Below are 22,683 nucleotides of genomic sequence, written 5' to 3'. Positions count from 1 at the left end.
TCTGTCAAAATTTGAGTCTTTCCCTCAAATTTGCAGCAGACAGTTACAACATGAAATTAAAGCTCATTTTAGCACTAAAGCACTACCAATGCTGTACCACACTGGAACCATATTATTTTTTCCAATTAGGAATTTTGTGCAGCTGCTTTTTAGTATTTAAAAGGACTGCGTTCATGGTCATATTATCTGACTGGAATCCACTGGCCTGTATAGTACTTTTAACCAGGTTCTCACAAAGGACAGTATAGCGCTAGAGGGGGGAAAGAAAAGAAACTTCTGCCACTTCATCACTTCAACAAATGACCTTAACCTAGCAATGAAAAACTGGAAGACACGGGTCACTTTAAGCGGTGGAAGAAACGATCAAAGCCGTCGTACTTCTGTTAGGGATACTTTCTTTCATTGTCTCTTAGTGGATACTGTCATATTGCCTCCAGTGATCCTTACATGAATTCACTGGTAAAGGCAATTAATAAATGATCAAGTATATTATACCCAAGTATAACTATGGAAGTCTAGTATCAATCAGTTCTCATTAGTGCGTTTTCAAAGAATTCAGCCAGTTCCTGATTGTTTCAAGCTAAGGCAATGACTGAAGGCTGTCTGTCCTGCCCTGACAGAACCTTAATATTAATGTTCCTCTCGCTCAGCCCCATTTTCTTTTTAATCCTGTCTGGCTTTTTGAAGATAACTGCACCTTAAAGGGAAACCGAGCGTATCTGTCAATTCACATCAAAGGTGGATGTCCGAGACGTTCGAACACCTTGTCCGTCAATAACCGGTAGAAATTCTAACATTTCTGATCATTATTATCTCCTGTGTCTTTGTTCTGTCTGTAAATGTGCCTGGAATGCTTCAAAGGCATGTTAATCAGGCTGTGTGTGGAGATGCCAGGAGACCAATTACACTCGTGAGCTGCACTTCAGCTTTCTCATTTCCCTGAATCCTGCTGCTCAAACATGGTTATAGCCCAGATTTCCGTTCAGTTCCGATGAAATAGTTGACCTTGACAAATAGCAGAATGCAGAGAGGAATTGGTAACTTGGGCACAGCATGGGGTATTTCAGCATCTCTGCAGCTTCCGTGTAAAGCAGCAGTATCCGTCGTGCATGAGCTACATTGGTTTGTATTTTTATGAGCAGAAGTGCGAACAGCTTTGTTGCTCAAGGCTCGTGTGAATGCAGCGGCAGATTGAATTTGCCGAACAGGCAGTCGGAGGCTCATATTTTCACTGATTTAACCTGGACCTGATCATGCTTAATGGCTCACTTCAAGGTCTAGATACACGATTCTGCCTCCAACTTTGAATGGGCAACATTTTTCACGGCAACTCGAGGTCGCCTTAATCGTCAGGTACCAAGATCGCTGAGTCAAAAAACTCTAAAGCCTTCCTTTAGAGTTGTACTTTCTGGAGAACAGATGCTGGTCGTACAGAGCTCCCCGTCCCTCCAGCTGTTTTTTTTTTTCATTTCGCTGTAGGGTGGACTGAAGAACAGGAAAATCTGTCACCAGTGGAAGCTGCATCCCAGTTGGCCTAAGGAGGCCCTAATCATCGGCCGTCCATCCATCTGCCGCCAGACTGATATGCCCCCAGATGTCGTGAAAGGCCCCGGCGTGCCCGCGCACCCGCCAGCCAGCGAGGGCCTGTCTTTGCTCGGCTGGCATCGCGTTCTGTTCACACCAGGACAAACTTGATTTGACCAGAGGGAGGCTCTTATGATTGATGATTCCACCACATATCTTCAGCCACAGCAATCTGGCCTGGCTCTACTGCTGTGCTATGCATGCATGTGTGTGTCTGTGTGTGTGTGTGTGTGCAGATCTGTCTGGCTGTGACAGTGAATACGCTTTTTCTACGGGAGGACAAAGAGTTCGGGAGTTTGTGCAGAGGTGTATGTGCATATGGAACAGAGTCGCATGCAGAGGTAGCAGCACCGGTTGTTCGATTGTTGTTTGCCAGGCAACGTTTCCCAAGTATAGTACAAGCTGCAAGCCCACTCTATCCAGAGTTTGTTAAAGAAAGCTCAAAATGTCATCGGTTTGCCTTTACACCCACAGGTTTCCTCAGCTGTGGCAGTAATCAGCACTGAGAAGTGGCGTCCATGCCTCGGTGCCCAAGCCAGAAGCTTTCCACACTGCTTTTCTTCTACTACTTCCTTTTTTTTTTCTTTTTTCCTAAATGTCATCTCTCGTGCTCATCTCCCATTGTGTTCCTCCGGCAAACAACCATCAAGGCACCAATGTTCTTTCACTATTAAGGCCGCATTCCTCTCTTTAGGGCGAGGTATATGTTACAACTTAAAAAAAGACGAGCGCCCCATCTGACACACAGACGCCTCACGGAAAAACACTCAAACTCCTAACCGGCGTGTGATTAAATTCAGAGTGAGACAGGGTATCGCATTAGGATGAATGTCTATTCACAACTTTGTTAACTCGCTGATGTAACAGGAGTATCCTGCATATTAATTCAATATGCAGTCTTTCAGAGCAAATATCCGCCCTGATTATTTGTGCCAAAAAAGCACGAGCACCAGTGGGGAGAAAAAAGGGAAATTATATAATATGTCAAAAGAAGCAGGGAATAAAATCATGACAACAAAAAGCCCCAGACGCAGACCACGAAGAGGGACAGCGGTCAAAAGTTGAAACTAACTAACCCGAGGGTGTATGATGGAAAAACGGAGCATAAATTCGGGATGACAAATACGGCAAATTGGCACGCGACCAGCTACGGCTAATATGTTGCTGCAGAGATCTTTTTAGCTTTTTGTGTGTTTTTTGTTAAAGTAAACTCGTGTTGTGCTCTGTGCACCTCTCTTGTTGAGACAGCGCACACACCAAAACCTTAATGACATAAATGGCGTGTAATGATCATGATACGGAGCTGGGAGGGGGTGCAGGGGGGGAATAAATCACTGATGTAATGTTTCTGCTGTAGGTGAAGCCAATGCCAGGGGCTCCATCTACTGTTTGCCGCTGAGAACTTCACACTGTGTCTTCTGACAGTGCTCCAGCTGACTCAGTTCACCCTCCCCACCCTCGCCCTCCCCTTCCAGCAAACAAGGAGGGACAGCTATACTCAGCAGTGAGGCTGAGGCAGTATAATTTATGCCTGTGAATTATGGATATACCGAGCAAGTGAAGGCCAATATATGTTTTATACCACGCTTCCCTCCATTTATTTTGGCTGGGGTTATGACTTAATAGCGTGCCGTTCTGTTGATGATGGATATCCTGATTTATCTGCTCGAGTCAGGCAAGGCACTCAATTAAAGCGCTTTGTCAGGACAGACATGCCGAATGTACTGTCACTTGTTGTTTATGACTGACTGACTGTGCTCCTGCAAGTCAGCGTCCACCCGTCCTGTGATTACTTTCAGGCGTGGGGCAGTAAAACCATGTGTGTTATTCAGCTCCGTGCAGCAACCACCCGAACCAGCAGCGTCTGCTTTCGAGCTCCAACCGACTTCTTCCTTTTTTTTTCTTCTTTTTATCTGATAATCAGAATTACAGTAACTGTAAACTAGGATACAACCCTATACATAGCAGTGTTTTACGGCTTCATTTTATAACCTCGTAGAAGTCAGGAACATATAATTTCTCACAGATAGACTGAGATGTATATACTATCCATTCCCCTGGAAGCCATCGGCAGCAATTTCCTTCCTCTTTCATCATTCTAAATGTGCCTAAATGGTTTGGGTGGAGCGGGGGGGCGGGGTTGAGCAGCAATAACCGCAACTTTGTGTCAGGAGGGGGATTTTGGAATCTTTGATGCTTTCCCTGGCATGAAATGTATTTACAAATACCTTTGTGGAAGCCAATAAAAGGTTTAATATTTAATTAGGCCTAAGGGCATCTCACAATACCGGGCACATTTCTGATCAGTATGATGGAGGAGTCTTCCCTCATTGTCAGTCTGCGTGGGGAGAAAGCCTGGCTTCCTCCTTTTAAATGTTGCTACAGTTACTTAAACGCAGACGGCACTTTGGGGAGAACGGTTAATCACTGGGCATTAACAGCGCGTCTCCTGGAAGGAAGGGTGGCCGGCCAGGACCGACAGATTCCACTTCGTATATGTGCGCATGTGGATTTTAAGACTTCTGACTGCAGCTGATTACCATGAATGATGGATGGTGAATGATAATGAAAAATGTATTTAGGCTCTCTTTGTGCCAACGCTGATCAAACTTTCATGATCCCCATGTGGAAAACAGTGATGTCATGGTGTACTATGAGACTAGATGGTATAATGCATGGTCTTAACTCCCCATAGTCAAAAGGTTGGTTTTTATTTTTTGAAAACTACCTGATTGTTTGCAAATTTAGGCTATTGATTCTTAGAAGAAACTGAGATCAGTAAAATTTGTCACCACAGAAAAAGTGCAATTTTATTCCATTTATTTTCCATTTTAAGGGATTGAGTTTATTTCCACTTACAAAGGTTCGGAACAAGGTTAGGGATAGGGATGGGTATCGGTATCCGGTGCCATTATGTTACCGTTTCTGACATAAACGGTAGTAATCAGACCGAAAAGCAGCGCACATTACGGTGCTTTATTTCAGTGCTTTTCTTTTTTTTGAGACGTCACACACTTTGGATTCTAGCCAATCGTTTTACGTTTCCAAGGACAGTAGGCGGGCCCAGGTACGTACGTTCTTTTAGAGCAGAGCTACAGATTAAAAACGCCCAAGGCGAAGCGGTCAAAAGTCTGGCTGTACTTCACAGCAAAAGATGCAAACTCAGCAACCAGCAACAAGTGCTTTAAGCTGATATTGTGCAAAGGAGGTAACACCTCGAATCTGATGAAACACCTGACAACACATAGCGGTTTTTTTAAAAGCCGAGAAATTCACCGTATTTGATAGCTTTTGCGGCAAGACCTTACACCGAGTGCGGGTGTGCTGCCTGTATCGGACCCGGAGTTAGCAACATCTCCCAAGAACCCGAAGAGTCCTGGCCCCTAGCCCTGCAGAAATGTAGTAGTGTAGCAGAAATGATGACGATGATGATGGCAGCAGCAGCCGTTCTTCTCTGCTTGAGTAGCTTAATGTTGTTCGTGTGTAATTTACGTTGAGTAGGCTAACCACGATATTACATTAATGCATGTAAGGTGAACTAGCAAACATCATCATAGCTACATGCGGCTGTCTTCTTGTTTGATGGCAGATGCTCCCTTCACCCTGGCCAAAAAGGCTAAAATGACCAAAGAAAAAGTGGAAAACAGCTAAACATGAGAGGTTTTTGGACAAAGTGTGTGTTTTTTCCATTGATTAAGCACCGGTTCGAGCACCATTTAAGCACCTGCACCATTTCAAAAGTACCAGTTTGGTACTGGTATTGGATAAAACCTAAACGATACCCATCCCTAATTAGGGATTATGAAGTGTCGTGTGTTTGAGTCCCATGTGTCATTTATGTGTTTTGTTTGGTTTTTGCAAATCTTTTCATACAGGCAGCCTCGGTATCAGCGAGCTACTTTAGCTTTATTTAGCTTCTTTTTTTTTTTTGATAACCAGGGGGCTCGTTAACAATAGTCTCTCTTTGTTTTGTTTTGATTTTTTTCTTCCTTTTAACATTATGCATGAATGCTGCTTTAACCATGATACTCCAATAGAGACTTCTCTGCTCTAATTATGAGCAGTGCTGATTGTGAATCACTGCAGCTCACTGCATACGTTTAATAAAGACAGTGGCGTTAATTAAAAGCTTTAGTGTTACGATGATGGCCTTGCAAATGCTTTCCCAAAACGTTGCCTCAAAGTTTCAGTTTTATGGAGGGAACGTTCCGAGACGGGCGGGCTAATTTGGCGGTGACGTGGTGTCAAAGCACAGCAGCTATAGCATCGGCGCGGCATTACTGAGTAAACCTCACTGTTGTGTAAATTAGCACACCTGCTCCAAGACGCTGAAGCCTTCAGTGTAGCGCTATCAAAATACACATGGCTTAACAACAGCTGACAATGCTTCGTGACAGCTGTCACAGAGTCAACACCCCTCAGTCTGCTTTCTCCTCAGTCTGCGAGATTTTTCTGTGAAACTTTCCGTGAGCAGGAGGGGAGGGAGAGAAGAAAAAGAGAGAAAGCAGCGTGTCACATTTTTATTCCCTGTGACAGGATGAAACCTCTTCTTGCTTTAGTTTTAATCGGAGAGATCCAGCCTGTACTCTTGAGCCACATAGCAATGAGGCGAAGTGTGCGCTCTCCACTTTTGACCGCGGTAAAGTGAGCCGTCATTTGTGAGCCGCGGTCAAGCCAGCCGCCTCCTATCCGCCGCATAAATTTCCTTGCGCTTTTACACCAGTCTTTACGGTAGCGCCTTTTCGCTTTATGTTCCGATTGAAAGCCTATACCCGCGCACACGTGCACGCGCGCGAACAGTCGCGCGCGCATGCGCGCGCACAAATTACAATGTAACGGCCCGATACAGTCAATACAATTATGGAAATGTCAGAAATTCATTAAAAATCATCCTGAGTAGTTGATGTACAACTTTCAACACATCCCCCCTCTGGGACACCTACTGTACCTGTGTGCCAATTTTCATCCAGATTTACTGTAGAATTCCTCAGAAATTAAAGGAAACTTATATTCAATTCAATACAGTCAATACAATAGAATTATGTCAATTTTCAGAAATTCATTAAAAATCATCCTGAGTAGTTGATGTCCAACTTTCAACACATCCCCCCTCTGGGACACCTACTGTACCTGTGTTCCAGGTTTCAGCCAGATTTACTGTAGAATTCCTCAGAAATTAAAGGGTACTTGTATCCAATGCAGTCGGCCAATACAGTAGAATTATGTCAATTTTCAAAAATTCATTAAAAATCATCCTGGGTAGTTGATGTCCAACTTTCAACACATCTCCCCTCTGGGACACCTACTGTACCTGTGTGCCAAGTTTCATCCAAATTTACTGTAGAATTCCTCAGAAATTAATGGAAACATTTATTCAATCTAATACAGCCAATGCACTACAATTGTGTCAATTTTCAAAAATTCATTAAAAATCATCCTGAGTAGTTGATGTCCAACTTTCAACACATCCCCCCTCTGGGACACCTACTGTACCTGTGTGCCAAGTTTCATCCAGATTTACTGTAGAACTCCTCAGAAATGAATGGAAACATTTATTCAATTCAATACAGTCAATACACTACAATTATGGAAATTTCAAAAATTCATTAAAAATCATCCTGGGTAGTTGATGTCCAACTTTCAACACATCCCCCCTCTGGGACACCTACTGTACCTGTGTGCCAAGTTTCATCCAGATTTACTGTAGAACTCCTCAGAAATGAATGGAAACATTTATTCAATTCAATACAGTCAATACACTACAATTATGGAAATTTCAAAAATTCATTAAAAATCACCCATAATAGTTGAGGTCCAACTTTCAACACTTTCTTACTCTGGGCGTCCTACCGTACCTCTGGGCCAAGTTACATCTCAATTCACTGTAATCTTTATCAAAAATTGAAAGAACAATTATATGTCAATGCTGGATGTGTGTCCTTTCAAAGTGACACTAAATAACAGAACTCAGGCACATCAGGGAATAATCCAAAAGGCGGATTTATTAAACAAAAACAACATACAAAATATCTCTAACCCATACTACATAACCTAAAAAGAAACAAAGGGACACTTAGAAGCACAAGGAAACAATACTGAAAGGGCAAGAGACACAGTCCAAACACAATCCACAACTAAAATGCCAAAAGAACAAGTCATCCCACATAGCAGACGGGTCTTGCCTGGATCTGGTGTCAAGCCGGCACTGCTGGCTGACTTCTGGCATGGTAAGATGGCACTGTTTATGTGATGGCATGCCACATTTGGCCTGATTGGGTGAATGTGACATGTTGTATAGAGCACTTTGAGTAATATGGGTGAGTAAAAAAGTGCTGTATAAGAATCAGTCCATTCACTGTCTGAACAGAGTTTCGTCATGTTACTTTTGCACTATTATGTTCCAGCACATGTTGTTATTACATGGCTTACATGGCTAAGGTACACATTAGGCTGACATCTGGGGCCAGAGCTGAAACTGTTCTGGGCCAGCACAGGGCCAGCAGTGTGTCTGCAACTGGCCTTGTGCTGGCTCATGTGTGGGCCACCTCTGGTAAACCAGATCTGGGCCACCATAGGGCCGTCATTCTTTGCGGTACGCAGGCCATGTGTAAGCACATTGTGTGGGACAGATCCAGGCCATACCAATTTTGCTATGTGGGAGGAATTATGTAAAAATAGAAACATCATAAAAATGAAAATGAACATAAAGTAAAATGTACTGAAAAGAACATCAGTATGGCCATCATTATTTGCTTGGAAAGTCTAAAGTTCCATGGCTTTGAACAGCCAGAGAACGCAATGCCCAGCTTAGAATGACTAAAAGTAACTTCTTTTAACATTCTGTCATTCTGCTTCTATATCAAAAATCCACTAAAAATAGTCATTTGAAAAAAAATATTCGCCACTTTTCATCAGTTTGGGTTCCTCTGTTTATAGCAATTTTTAGAAAAGAACCCAATACCTTTGTCACTATACAGTTGTACAGTGAGATACAGAGCATCTCCTACTCATTGCAAACATGCTGGGAGGGTGGCTCTATCCGCCTTAGTGCAGCTGCTGTACCATACTGTGATGCAGTAAGTTAGTAGGCTCTCAATGGGCGAGTGGTGGAAGGGTGAGCTGTAGTCCACAAAGAGCATTCTGGCGTAGCTCTGCCGCTGTTCTAGGTGACTCAGCACCGAGTGGAGGGTGATGGCATCTTCTGTGAATCTGTTTGCACGGTATGCAAACTGGTGGGGGTCGAATTCTGGGGGGAGGTAATCCTTGGTGTGCTGAAGGACTAGTTTCATGATTACCGGTGTGAGGGCCACAGGGCAATAATAGTTCAGGCTGGTGATGGGAGACTTCTTTGGTACTGGGATGATTGTGGCTGATTTTAGACAGGATGGGATGGCTGCTTCATCCAGTGAGAGGTTGAAGATTCTGGTGGAGATGAGGGTGAGCTGGTGGGCACATGGTCTTAGCACTTTACCACGTATTCCGTCTGGACGCCTTCCTGGGGTTCACTGCTAGGAACACTCATCTGACATCGTGCTCCGTTACAGTGAATGGAGCGGTGCAGGAACCAGGTGAGGATGAGGATGGGAGCAGGGCTGAGGCAGATGAATGCTGCTGTTGTGGTGTTTCAAAGCAGGCAAAGAAGCTGTTTATGTCCTCTGCTAGCTGCACACTCAGGTTTTCTGTTTTCACAGTTCTGCCTCTGTGGTTTATGATGTCTATTATTCCATGCCATGTGTTGTTGCTGGACAGGTGGGACCCCTTTTCAGGTCAGCTCGAGCAGACCTGTACAGAGCTCTGTCAACAGACCTACAGGGAGTGCAGAATTATTAGGCAAGTTGTATTTTTGAGGAATAATTTTATTATTGAACAACAACCATGTTCTCAATGAACCCAAAAGACTCATTAATATCAAAGCTGAATGTTTTTGGAAGTAGTTTTTTTTTTTTTTTTAGTTATTTTAGGGGGATATCTGTGTGTGCAGGTGACTATTACTGTGCATAATTATTAGGCAACTTCACAAAAAACAAATATATACCCATTTCAATTATTTATTTTTACCAGTGAAACCAATATAACATCTCCACATTCACAAATATACATCTCAGAATCAGAATCAGAATCAGAATCGTGTTTATTGGCCAAGTACAGTGGGGCAAAAAAGTATTTAGTCAGCCACCGATTGTGCAAGTTCCCCCACCTAAAATGATGACAGAGGTCAGTAATTTGCACCAGAGGTACACTTCAACTGTGAGAGACAGAATGTGAAAAAAAAATCCATGAATTCACATGGTAGGATTTGTAAAGAATTTATTCGTAAATCAGGGTGGAAAATAAGTATTTGGTCAATAACAAAAATACAACTCAATACTTTGTAACATAACCTTTGTTGGCAATAACAGAGGTCAAACGTTTACTATAGGTCTTTACCAGGTTTGCACACACAGTAGCTGGTATTTTGGCCCATTCCTCCATGCAGATCTTCTCGAGAGCAGTGATGTTTTGGGGCTGTCGCCGAGCAACACGGACTTTCAACTCCCGCCACAGATTTTCTATGGGGTTGAGGTCTGGAGACTGGCTAGGCCACTCCAGGACTTTCAAATGCTTCTTACGGAGCCACGCCTTTGTTGCCTGGGCGGTGTGTTTTGGATCATTGTCATGTTGGAAGACCCAGCCTCGTTTCATCTTCAAAGTTCTCACTGATGGAAGGAGGTTTTGGCTCAAAATCTCACGATACATGGCCCCATTCATTCTGTCCTTAACACGGATCAGTCGTCCTGTCCCCTTGGCAGAAAAACAGCCCCATAGCATGATGTTTCCACCCCCATGCTTCACAGTAGGTATGGTGTTCTTGGGATGCAACTCAGTATTCTTCTTCCTCCAAACACGACGAGTTGAGTTTATACCAAAAAGTTCTACTTTGGTTTCATCTGACCACATGACATTCTCCCAATCCTCTGCTGTATCATCCATGTGCTCTCTGGCAAACTTCAGACGGGCCTGGACATGCACTGGCTTCAGCAGCGGAACACGTCTGGCACTGCGGGATTTGATTCCCTGCCGTTGTAGTGTGTTACTGATGGTGACCTTTGTTACTTTGGTCCCAGCTCTCTGCAGGTCATTCACCAGGTCCCCCCCGTGTGGTTCTGGGATCTTTGCTCACCGTTCTCATGATCAGTTTGACCCCACGGGATGAGATCTTGCGTGGAGCCCCAGATCGAGGGAGATTATCAGTGGTCTTGTATGTCTTCCATTTTCTGATGATTGCTCCCACAGTTGATTTTTTCACACCAAGCTGCTTGCCTATTGTAGATTCACTCTTCCCAGTCTGGTGCAGGTCTACAATACTTTTCCTGGTGTCCTTCGAAAGCTCTTTGGTCTTGGCCATGGCGGAGTTTGGAGTCTGACTGTTTGAGGCTGTGGACAGGTGTCTTTTATACAGATGATGAGTTCAAACAGGTGCCATTCATACAGGTAACGAGTGGGGGACAGAAAAGCTTCTTACAGAAGACGTTACAGGTCTGTGAGAGCCAGAGATTTTCCTTGTTTGAGGTGACCAAATACTTATTTTCCACCCTAATTTACGAATAAATTCTTTACAAATCCTACCATGTGGATTCATGGATTTTTTTTTCACATTCTGTCTCTCACAGTTGAAGTGTACCTCTGGTGCAAATTACTGACCTCTGTCATCATTTTAAGTGGGGGAACTTGCACAATCGGTGGCTGACTAAATACTTTTTTGCCCCACTGTATATGTGCAGACACATACAGGGAATTTGGTTCCGGTAGATGGTGGCTCTCAAGCACAGCAATGTAAATCTCACACACACACACACACACACACACACAAGTGTCTATATATACACATTACACATACATACACAAAGCTATGTAAACCAACTATAAATAACGAATCTAACCTTATATACATAAAATACAGAAATGAATGAGGTGGAATGAATACTACAAAATGTACATAAGGTGCAGTTGCAGTCTGGCAGTGGGAGCAGTGTGACAGGTCAACTGTTAAGAAGGGAGATGGCGAGGGGAAAGAAACTGTTCCTGTGTCGGGTGGTCCTGGTCTGCAGGCTTCTGTACCGTCTGCCAGAGGGCAGCAGATCAAAAAGTCTGTGTGCAGGGTGTGAGGGGTCTGCGATGATTTTCCCTGCCCGTTTCCTGGTTCTTGAGAGGTACAGATCCTGGATGGAGGGCAGGGGGGGGCGCTGATGATCCTTTCTGCTGCCCGTACAGTCCGCTGCAGTCTGCTCCTGTCCTGTTTAGTGGCTGCTCCATACCAGACTGTGATGGAGGAGCACACGACAGACTCAATGACCGCAGTGTAGAACTGGATCAGCAGCTCCTGTGGAAGACTGTACTTCCCCAGTTGTCTCAGGAAGTACATCCTCTGCTGGGTCTTTTTGAGGATGGAGTTGATGTTGGTCTCCCACTTCAGGTCCTGGGAGATGGTTGTACCCAGGAACTTGAAGATCTTCACAGTCGACACAGGGCTGTCTGATATGGTGAGGGGGAGCAGAGTTGAGGGATGTCTCCTGAAGTCCACTGTCATCTCTACAGTCTTAAGAGTGTTCAGCTCCAGATTGTGCTGACTGCACCAGAGTACCAGCCGCTCAACTTCCTGCCGGTATGCAGACTCATCACCATCTTGAATGAGGCCAATGACAGTGGTGTCATCTGCAAACTTTAGGAGTTTGACAGCAGAGTTATTGGAGGTGCAGTCGTTAGTGTAGAGGGAGAACAGTAGTGGTGAGAGGACACATCCTTGAGGGCACCAATACTGAGGGACCGGGTTTCAGAGGTGATCTCCCCCAGCCTCACTTGTTGCTTTCTGTCTGTCAGGAAGCTGGTGATCCACTGACAGGTAGCTGGTGACACGCTGAGCTGGGAGAGTTTGGAGGAAAGAAGTTCAGGCACAATGGTGTTAAAAGCCGAACTAAAGTCCACAAACAGGACCCTGGCATAAGTTCCCGGGCAGTCAAGGTGTTGCAGGATGTAATGCAGCCCCGTGTTCACTGCATCATCCACTGACCTGTTTGCCCGGTAGGCAAACTGCAGAGGGTCCAGCTGGTGGCCTGTAATGTCTTTCAGATGGGCTAACACCAGTCGTTCGAAGGATTTCATGACCACAGACGTCAAGGCGACAGGTCTGTAGTCATCCAGTCCTGTGATGGTGGGTTTCTTGGGAACAGGGATGATGGTGGAGCGTTTGAAGCAGGAGGGAACTTCACACAGCTCCAGGGATCTGTTGAAGATGCGAGTAAAGATGGGAGCCAGCTGTTCAGCACAGGTTTTGAGGCAGGAGGGTGAGACGCCATCTGGTCCGGGGGCTTTCCTGGGCTTCTGTTTCTGGAATAGTCGGCTCACATCCTGAGTGTGTATTCTTAGTTTCAGGGAGGAGGAAAGGGGGGTGAGAGGTGTGGTGGAGGTCGTTGAGTCTGGGTTGGAGAGGGTGGTGGTGGTCGTTGAGTCTGGATTGGGGAGGGGCAGGGTGAAGGGGGGAGAGGTGGAAGGTGTGTTGGGGTCAATGTCTGAAGCAATGTCCCTGGGGAGGGGAGGGTGGGGCGTGGGATTCTGTCCGTCTCAAACCTGCAGTAGAAAGTGTTTAACTCGTTGGCCAGGTCTTTGTTTGCTTCAATAGTGGGTGGGGGGCGTCTGTAGCTGGTGATTTCCTGCAGGCCCCTCCACACTGATGCAGGGTCGTTGGCTGAGAGCCGTTCTTCCAGCTTCTGGGAATAGATCCTTTTAGCTGCTTTGATCTCCTTGGTCAGTGTGTTCCTAGCTTGCTTGTACAGGACCCTGTCACCACTTCTGTAGGCGTCCTCCTTGGCCTTACGAAGATGTTGGCGTTTAGGAGTGAACCATGGTTTATTGTTGTTGTATGTGCAAAAGGTCTTTGTTGGCACACACACGTCTTCACAGAAACTGATGTATGATGTCACAGTGTCCGTGAGCTCATCTAGGTTCTCAGATGCAGCTTCAAAAACAGTCCAATCAGTGGAGTCAAAACAGTCCTGCAGTTCCTGCTTTGCTGCGTTAGTCCACTTCTTCACAGTTTTGACTACAGGCTTGGCACGTTTGAGTTTTTGCCTATAAACTGGAATAAGATGGACCATGCAGTGATCAGAATGTCCCAAAGCTGCCCGGGGCACAGAGCGATAGGCATCTTTTAGAGTGGTGTAGCAGTGATCCAGTATGATGTTGTCCCTGGTGGGGCAGTCTATATGCTGTCTGTATTTAGGGAGTTCGTAGTTTAGGTTTGCTATGTTAAAATCCCCAAGAATAATTGTAAAGGAATCCGGGAATTTCCTCTCCAGGGTAGTAATCTGGTCAGCCAGCTCGCACAGTGCGTTGTTCGCGTTGGCCTGTGGAGGGATGTAAACTCCGACCAGCATGAAGGAAGAAAACTCCCGCGGTGAATAAAAAGGTTTACAGTTGATGAGAAAACTTTCCAAGTGTGGGCTGCAGTGTTTCTGTAACACTGTGACATCAGTACACCAACCTTCATTAATGTAGAAGCAGACTCCACCACCCTTTGTTTTCCCTGAGAGCTCTGTTTCGCGGTCCGCCCGGTGAAGTTGGAAGCCCGGCAGATTTAAGACAGCGTCTGGGACTCGCTCACTGAGCCAGGTTTCAGTGAAGCAGAGGGCAGCAGAGCGTGCAAAGTCCTTGTTAGTCCGGTTTAAGAGCAGTAATTCGTCGACTTTGTTTGGAAGAGAGCGGAGATTCGCGAGGTGAATGGAGGGGAGTGCCGTGCGGAATCCTCGCCGACATTCAAAAACAAAACAACAACAAATCAGCGACCAATATAGCCACCTTTCTTTGCAAGGACACTCAAAAGCCTGCCATCCATGGATTCTGTCAGTGTTTGATCTGTTCACCATCAGCATTGCGTGCAGCAGCAACCACAGCCTCCCAGACACTGTTTAGAGAGGTGTACTGTTTTCCCTCCTTGTAAATCTCACATTTGATGATGGACCACAGGTTCTCAATGGGGTTCAGATCAGGTGAACAAGGTGGCCATGTCATTAGTTTTTCTTCTTTTATACCCTTTCTTGCCAGCCACGCTGTGGAGTACTTGGACGCGTGTGATGGAGCATTGTCCTGCATGAAAATCATGTTTTTCTTGAAGGATGCAGACTTCTTCCTGTACCACTGCTTGAAGAAGGTGTCTTCGAGAAACTGGCAGTAGGACTGGGAGTTGAGCTTGACTCCATCCTCAACCCGAAAAGGCCCCACAAGCTCATCTTTAATGATACCAGCCCAAACCAGTACTCCACCTCCACCTTGCTGGCGTCTGAGTCAGACTGGAGCTCTCTGCCCTTTACCAATCCAGCCACGGGCCCATCCATCTGGCCCATCAAGACTCACTCTCATTTCATCAGTCCATAAAACCTTAGAAAAATCAGTCTTGAGATATTTCTTGGCCCAGTCTTGACATTTCAGCTTGTGTGTCTTGTTCAGTGGTGGTCGTCTTTCAGCCTTTCTTGCACTGAACATAAGTTCCCTGCAATTTCTGAAGAATATTACAGTAAATCTGGCTGAAACTTGGCCCAGACGTACAGCAGGTTTCCCGGAGGAGGGATGTGTTGAAAGTTGGACCTCAACTACTCAGGATGATTTTTAATGAATTTCTGAAATTTCCATAATTGTAGTGTATTGGCCGACTGCATTGGATACAAGTACCCATTAATTTCTGAGGAATTCTACAGTAAATCTGGCTGAAACCTGGCACACAGGTACAGTAGGTGTCCCAGAGGGGGGATGTGTTGAAAGTTGTACATCAACTACTCAGGATGATTTTTCATGAATTTTTGAAAATTGACATAATTAAATTGTATTGGCTGACTGCATTGGATACAAGTACCCTTTAATTTCTGAGGAATTCTACAGTAAATCTGGCTGAAACCTGGCACACAGGTACAGTAGGTGTCCCAGAGGGGGGATGTGTTGAAAGTTGTACATCAACTACTCAGGATGATTTTTCATGAATTTTTGAAAATTGACATAATTGTAGTGTATTGGCCGACTGCATTGAATACAAGTACCCTTTAATTTCTGAGTAATTCTACAGTAAATCTGGATGAAACTTGGCACACAGGTACAGTAGGTGTCCCAGAGGGGGGATGTGTTGAAAGTTGGACATCAACTACTCAGGATGATTTTTAATGAATTTTTGAAAATTGACATAATTGTAGTGTATTGGCCGACTGCATTGAATACAAGTACCCTTTAATTTCTGAGGAATTCTACAGTAAATCTGGATGAAACCTGGCACACAGGTACAGTAGGTGTCCCAGAGGGGGGATGTGTTGAAAGTTGTACATCAACTACTCAGGATGATTTTTCATGAATTTTTGAAAATTGACATAATTAAATTGTATTGGCTGACTGCATTGGATACAAGTACCCTTTAATTTCTGAGGAATTCTACAGTAAATCTGGCTGAAACCTGGCACACAGGTACAGTAGGTGTCCCAGAGGGGGGATGTGTTGAAAGTTGTACATCAACTACTCAGGATGATTTTTCATGAATTTTTGAAAATTGACATAATTGTAGTGTATTGGCCGACTGCATTGAATACAAGTACCCTTTAATTTCTGAGGAATTCTACAGTAAATCTGGATGAAACTTGGCACACAGGTACAGTAGGTGTCCCAGAGGGGGGATGTGTTGAAAGTTGGACATCAACTACTCAGGATGATTTTTCATGAATTTTTGAAAATTGACACAATTGTAGTGTATTGGCTGTATTAGATTGAATAAATGTTTCCATTAATTTCTGAGGAATTCTACAGTAAATTTGGATGAAACTTGGCACACAGGTACAGTAGGTGTCCCAGAGGGGGGATGTGTTGAAAGTTGGACATCAACTACTCAGGATGATTTTTCATGAATTTTTGAAAATTGACATAATTCTATTGTATTGACTGTATTGCATTGAATACAAGTACCCTTTAATTTCTGAGGAATTCTACAGTAAATCTGGATGAAAATTGGCACACAGGTACAGTAGGTGTCCCAGAGGGGGGATGTGTTGAAAGTTGGACCTCAACTATTCAGGATGACTTTTAATGAATTTTTGAAATAAACATAATTGTAGTGCATTGACTGTATTGCACTGAATATGAGTTTACTGTGATTTCTGAGTAATATTACAGTAAATCTGGGTAAAAACTGGCCCAGAGGTAAAGTAGGTGTCCGAGAAGAGGATTGTGTTGAAAGCTTGGCATCAACTTTTAAGAATGATTTTTAATGAATTTTTGAATATGCAACCAGACTGTCACGATGGCTGTATTGGGCTGTTCCATTGTAATTTGTGTGCGCGCGTGCGTGTTACTGTTCACGCGCGTGCATGTGTGCGCGAGTCTAGGCTTTCAATCAGGATATAAAGCGAAAAGGCGCTACCGTAAAGACTGGTGTAAAAGCGCAAGGAAATTTATGCGGCGGATAGGAGGCGGCTGGCTTGACCGCGGCTCACAAATGACGGCTCACTTTACCGCAGTACTTTTGAGGCTTTTGTTTCGCTGCCACTGAACTCACGTCGGAGAGCGCCCATACCGCAGAGACAAGGCACAAAACATATAAATGCCCAATTATAGATGCTTCAAAGCGGGGTGCATTTAAAAATTAATAATGGAGGTCATTACATAATTCATGACAGTTAGTTATGTAAGTGGCCCAAATACGAAGAACAGACAGGGTATTATCTTTTACTCGAATGACAGTGGGCATGCCTTTGTGCCTTTTTTTTAATTCCCCCGTGTCCGATTTGATACGTCACCACGTTCGTTTAGCTCTGCGTGTGCCGATCCTGTACATGTGCTGTACGTATGAGAGACAAATTTCGAACGCTCTGATTTTTCCCCATTGTCAAGGTGCCTTCAGCCTGTCACCTCCTCAGAAGTAGACCTTTTCTGTTCCGTCTCCTTGTTGCCTCGATTCAGCATCAAGGCTGCTCTGTTTGAGGTATGAATGGCTGAGGCACTGTACACTATTTCCCTCAGAACATAAAAAATAAATAGCAGATCCCGAGGCTCGATGAATTGCCGTCCCTGTGTGCTGCTTTTGTGTTCTGAATGCAACTTCAGATTGCAGCCTCAACTGAACTCCTTTATTGTTCTACTTTAAGTATATATTTAAACACATTTTTCTTCTTTTCATTGTCCCAGATTGTTTTATTTTTTTATGGTTTCTTACATTTAAAAATGAAGTAATTGTTTCCCTTGCACAAATGGCTGTAGGATATGATAAAACTGCAGGCAGCAGTTACTGTGAGGCAAAGAATGGTATGCTATTTAGGTAAATTGCCTCAAATACAAAAGAAGAAATAGGGAAAAAAGCAAAGATTGAACTCAAATCGACATGCATCCTTGGGTGGTGCTTATCAGCTAAACCTTGACTGGTACGGTGACGTCTTGGAATCAGTTTGATATTATGACAGGTAACTAATTTAAAAGAAAAGACTAAATCACACTGGCTGGATTTTGAACTGTTAGAGGGAGGAGGTTCTGCACCTGCTCTCTGTGCCCCTAAAGAGTATTACCCTGGTCGGAGTCACCAGTAACCAGTTATACTCTGACTACCTACATGCAAGTAATAACTCTGATCCACTATCAGGATAGACTATCCAGCAGGTCACCTGTTGATTGGAACTTCGGCGGTTCCATCTGCATGTCTGTGTCATGCCAGCGTATCCTTGATGCTGAACCCTGAGTTTCCACAGATGCACCCACTGAAGTGTGATTGTGTCAATATTAGGTTAAAAAGTGCTTTGGCATAGAAAAAGGCCTTAATATGAATGTGCCTGTGAATGAGTGTATCAGCCTTGTAGTAAGAAAGCACTCAAATAGAGTAGTAGAGCATTATGTACCATATTTTCCGCACCATAAGGCACACTTAAAATCTCAAAAATCGACAGTGTGCCTTATAATCTGGTGCGCCTTATGTATGAATTCTGGTTGTGCTTACTGAGCTTGAACCGATTTTATTTTTATATGCTCAAAAATCTGTCAAAAAAATGTTTTAGTACGACTTTGGTAAGTTTGTCGGAGCATTACGGCTACTGTAGTCAGGAGCCTCGCGGAGTAATCTGGGTCCAAAACTCCGTCCGCATCAGTTCCCAAAGTCAGACGTGGCATCACTGAGAGTTAAAAACTGACTAAATTCTTTCATCTTTAATAAAATGAGCAGCGTTGCATCTTTATCGGGTTTGTAGGGTTACTGAAGTTGGGCTAGCTGGTGTATAATAATGTGCTACATGATCGCTAGCAACACAACTATATTAGCATAACATAAACACAGTGACGCTGGAGGATGAATGCTAACTTTTTTCCACTTAATAAAAGTTAATGTGAGGGTTCCCGATGGTTGGCGACAAATGCAATCGCATGGCAGGATGCTGTAAATGGACCAAACTCCAGTCAGGAGAACAACTGAGAACGATACGAGGTTAGTCATTAATATACTGCAACAACATGGGAATAGAGCAGCTGTGAGAGAATTCAACATTAATGAATGAATGGTAGGGAAGTGGAGGAAGCAAGAAGAATGAGTAAAGTTTGACTTATCTGACTGTTATGTTTTGCTTAATGCGCATTATGGTCCGAAAAATACGGTAAGTGCCACGCCATTTACAGAGTAGTCCCACTAGTCAGCTACAGTTACCAGACACACCTGTTAATGCACAGACACCTGTTTAATCCATAATGATCTGTGCAATGCAATTTTTACTTTAGTGGCCAGGAAAATAGGCCTCAGAGATCTGTTACCTTTTTGGGCCATTGCAAGCTGTTGGAACTTTAAATATATATGTATGAATATGTAATATTTATACAAAAATCATAACTTTGACCATTAAACAAGGAATCTTAAATGTCAGCATCCAAAATTTAGCCTTTAAGTGCAAACTGAATATTTATTTAAGCATTTAGGCGGAGGCAAAACTTTAGCTCAACCAGATTATGCCATCAAATCATAGGAATCAGTTCATATGAATCACTTATTTAACTGCAAAATCTAAGCAAGAGCTGAGGCTAAATATCTAAAGGTAGCCTGGCTGAAACAACCACAACAGCAGTAGATCCTGAGAGGAAAGACTAACTGCATCCAGAGGCATCAAGTTTCCCCAACATGGTAGAATGAGTCGAGGGGGAAAAGTCTCATGAATACAATTTTGAAATTGCAGATGCAGATGATTCTTTTGCTCAACTCTGGAGGAATAAGACTCTATTATCACAGAAACTTCACTTTTTCTACTCTTTTGTAAAATCTACTTTCCTGTTGTTTGCTGCTTATTTGAACAAATGTGAATAACACTGATTATCAGTTCATCATGCCACCTGTTAGTGGGTGAGATATATTAGGAAGCAAGTGAACATTTTGTCCTCAAAGTTGATGTTAGAAGCAGAAAAAATAGGCAAGCATGGGGATTTGAGCAAGTTTGAGGGTTTGGGTCTCCAAAACTGTAGCTTTTCTGGCAAGCCAGCTGAGGCAGTGTGATGCTTTGGTAAACCTTGGGGATCCATGTGGATGTTACTTTGACACCACCTACCACAGCCATCAGGGAGGACTGTTTCCATGAAAGGGTGTAAATGGTCTACAACCTACTAAGGTAGGTTGTAGACCATTTGGGTGTAAATGGTCTACAACCTACCTTAGTAGGTTGTAGACCATTTACACCCTTTCATGGAAACAGTCCTCCCTGATGGCTGTGGTCTCATTCAGCAGGATAATACACACTGCCATAAAGCACAACAACAAGTTTGAGGTGTTGACTTGGCCTCCAAAGTTCACAGATCTCAATCCAATCAAGCATCTGTGTGAAGAACAAACAAAGGGCCGAAGAGAAACCAACAACATATTAGACAGGTGATCGCAAGGTTATGCCTGATCAGCGTATATTTCTGAACTCTGCGCTACATCAACCATGTTAAGGCTTGATATTAAGTCCTTTATTTGTGATTTCCGTGTGGAAACGGACATGGAGATCTTTTCCTTTTCAGCAGAACATTTCCTATGGAAAGGACAATCGGGCAGATGTGGTTAGTGAAGGTTTTGAATTCGATGAGGATTTTCTCTTTTATTCCGAAACTTCCACGCTGATGTTCTTCATCTTCGTAACTAGAGCCATTCCCAGGGGACAGGTTCCAAGCAGCTTGTTCTTAGGGAAAGCGATGAGCCTCGGCAATAAGCGGAACGTCAGTGCGCTGCGCTCTCCGTGGTAGTGGTACTTACAGTCTACTTCTACAAAGGGAGAAAAAATGTTTTGATTCTGTAACTTAAAAGAAACAAATTCTTAAATGTATAATTAAGTTTGTTGCTTTGTTGGAGACTTCGTGTGGGCTAAGAAGAGCCCCACAAAGGAAATAAGGACAGATGCGTGTGTTGTGCTGGTCCTTAATTAGCAGGAATCCCAGTTGATATGTGTTTTCACTTACTGTCTAAGAGATGAAATTCTTTCCTTTTGCACTTTTTGATCATGTTGAACTCCTAATGTAATTAAGCAGTACGCTTTTTTGCAGCAGCCTTCGCTAGCTCCCTCTGCTTTCATTATTATTTTGCTCACTTACCTCTGAGGTGTGTGTTTAACGATGCGCCTGTGTGCACAGCTGCCCTTAATTCCCACAGAAACCTGCATTTAGCTTATGAGCACTTCTGCTTTGACCAAGTAAGTAAAAAAAGCAGACTTTAGAGTCATCCCAGTTCTAACCCAAATCCATCCAGTGACAGTACTTAAGCCCCTGTCTACCTAGAAAGGTAAGAAAGCAGCTTGATCTTTTGACTGAGGATTACAGAATGGATGAAAGCGGGGAAAAGCACTCTACTTATTTGGATAGATACGCTGTGGATTGCATGATTGTTCTCAGGAGTGTAATACAATTGTTAATCACACAAAAAAATGTTATCGCAAAGTTTTCCCTGTAGGTCATATACCGGTCTATTGCATTTTGGTGATTGGGCTGTTATATCTAGAGTAACACAGGCTAAAAAATCCTTCTGATTGTGTTCCTGAACATTTTTCTTGCTCTACCAGCCGTGATTGTAGCTGCATCAAAGGTACACGCAGTCACTTTTCCAATAAGGTTAGAATTGAAATTTAAAACACTGCACAGCATCTGGATACCATATGGTTGTCACTTCCAAACTGTGTAAACATACACTCAACAAAAATATAAACGCAACACCTTTGTTACTGCTCCCATTCCCCATGGGATGGACGTAGAGACCTAAAATTCATTCCAGATACACAATATAACCATCCCTCCCAAACAGTGGTCACAAATCAGTCCAAATGTGTGGTAGTGGGCACATCTGCTATATTGAGATAATCCATCCCACCTCACAGGTGTGCCACATCAGGATGCTGATCTGACATCATGAGTAGTGCACAGGTGTACCTCAGACTGCCCACAACAAAAGGCCACCCTGGAATGTGCAGTTTTGTCTCACAGCAAAATGCCACAGATGCCACAAGCAATGAGGGAGCGTGCAATTGGCATGCTGACAGCAGGAATGTCAACCAGATCTGTCGCCCGTGCATTGAATGTTCATTTCAACCATAAGCCGTCTCCACAGGCGTTTCAGAGAATATGGCAGCACATCCAACCGGCCTCACAACCGCAGACCTCGTGTAACCACACCAGCCCAGGACCTCCACATCCAGCTGGTTCACCTCCAAGATCGTCTGAGACCAGCCACCCAGACAGCTGCTGCAACAATTGGTTTGCACAACCAAACAATTTCTGCACAAACTGTCAGAAACCGTCTCAGGGACGCTCAACTGCATGCCCGTCGTCCTCATCGGGGTCTTGACCTGACTCCAGCTCGTCACCGTAACAGACTTGTGTGGGCAAATGCTCACATTCGATGGCGTCTGGCACGTTGGAGAGGTGTGCGCTTCACGGATGAATCATGGTTCACATTGTTCAGGGCAGATGGCAGCTGAGAATGTCCCAGTTCTTGCATGGCCAGCATACTCACCGGACATGTCACCCATTGAGCATGTTCGGGATGTGCTTGACCGGCGTATACGACAGCGTGTACCAGTTCCCACAAATATCCAACAACCTCGCACAGCCATT

This window comes from Diplotaxodon limnothrissa, linkage group LG3 (genome assembly GCF_057381915.1).
Source record: "Diplotaxodon limnothrissa isolate DT_005_m linkage group LG3, D_limnothrissa_male_GT1.1, whole genome shotgun sequence".
NCBI classification, from domain to species: domain Eukaryota; kingdom Metazoa; phylum Chordata; class Actinopteri; order Cichliformes; family Cichlidae; genus Diplotaxodon; species Diplotaxodon limnothrissa.
The sequence above is the reverse complement of the archived record's forward strand: the minus strand, read 5'-3'. Positions refer to the sequence as shown.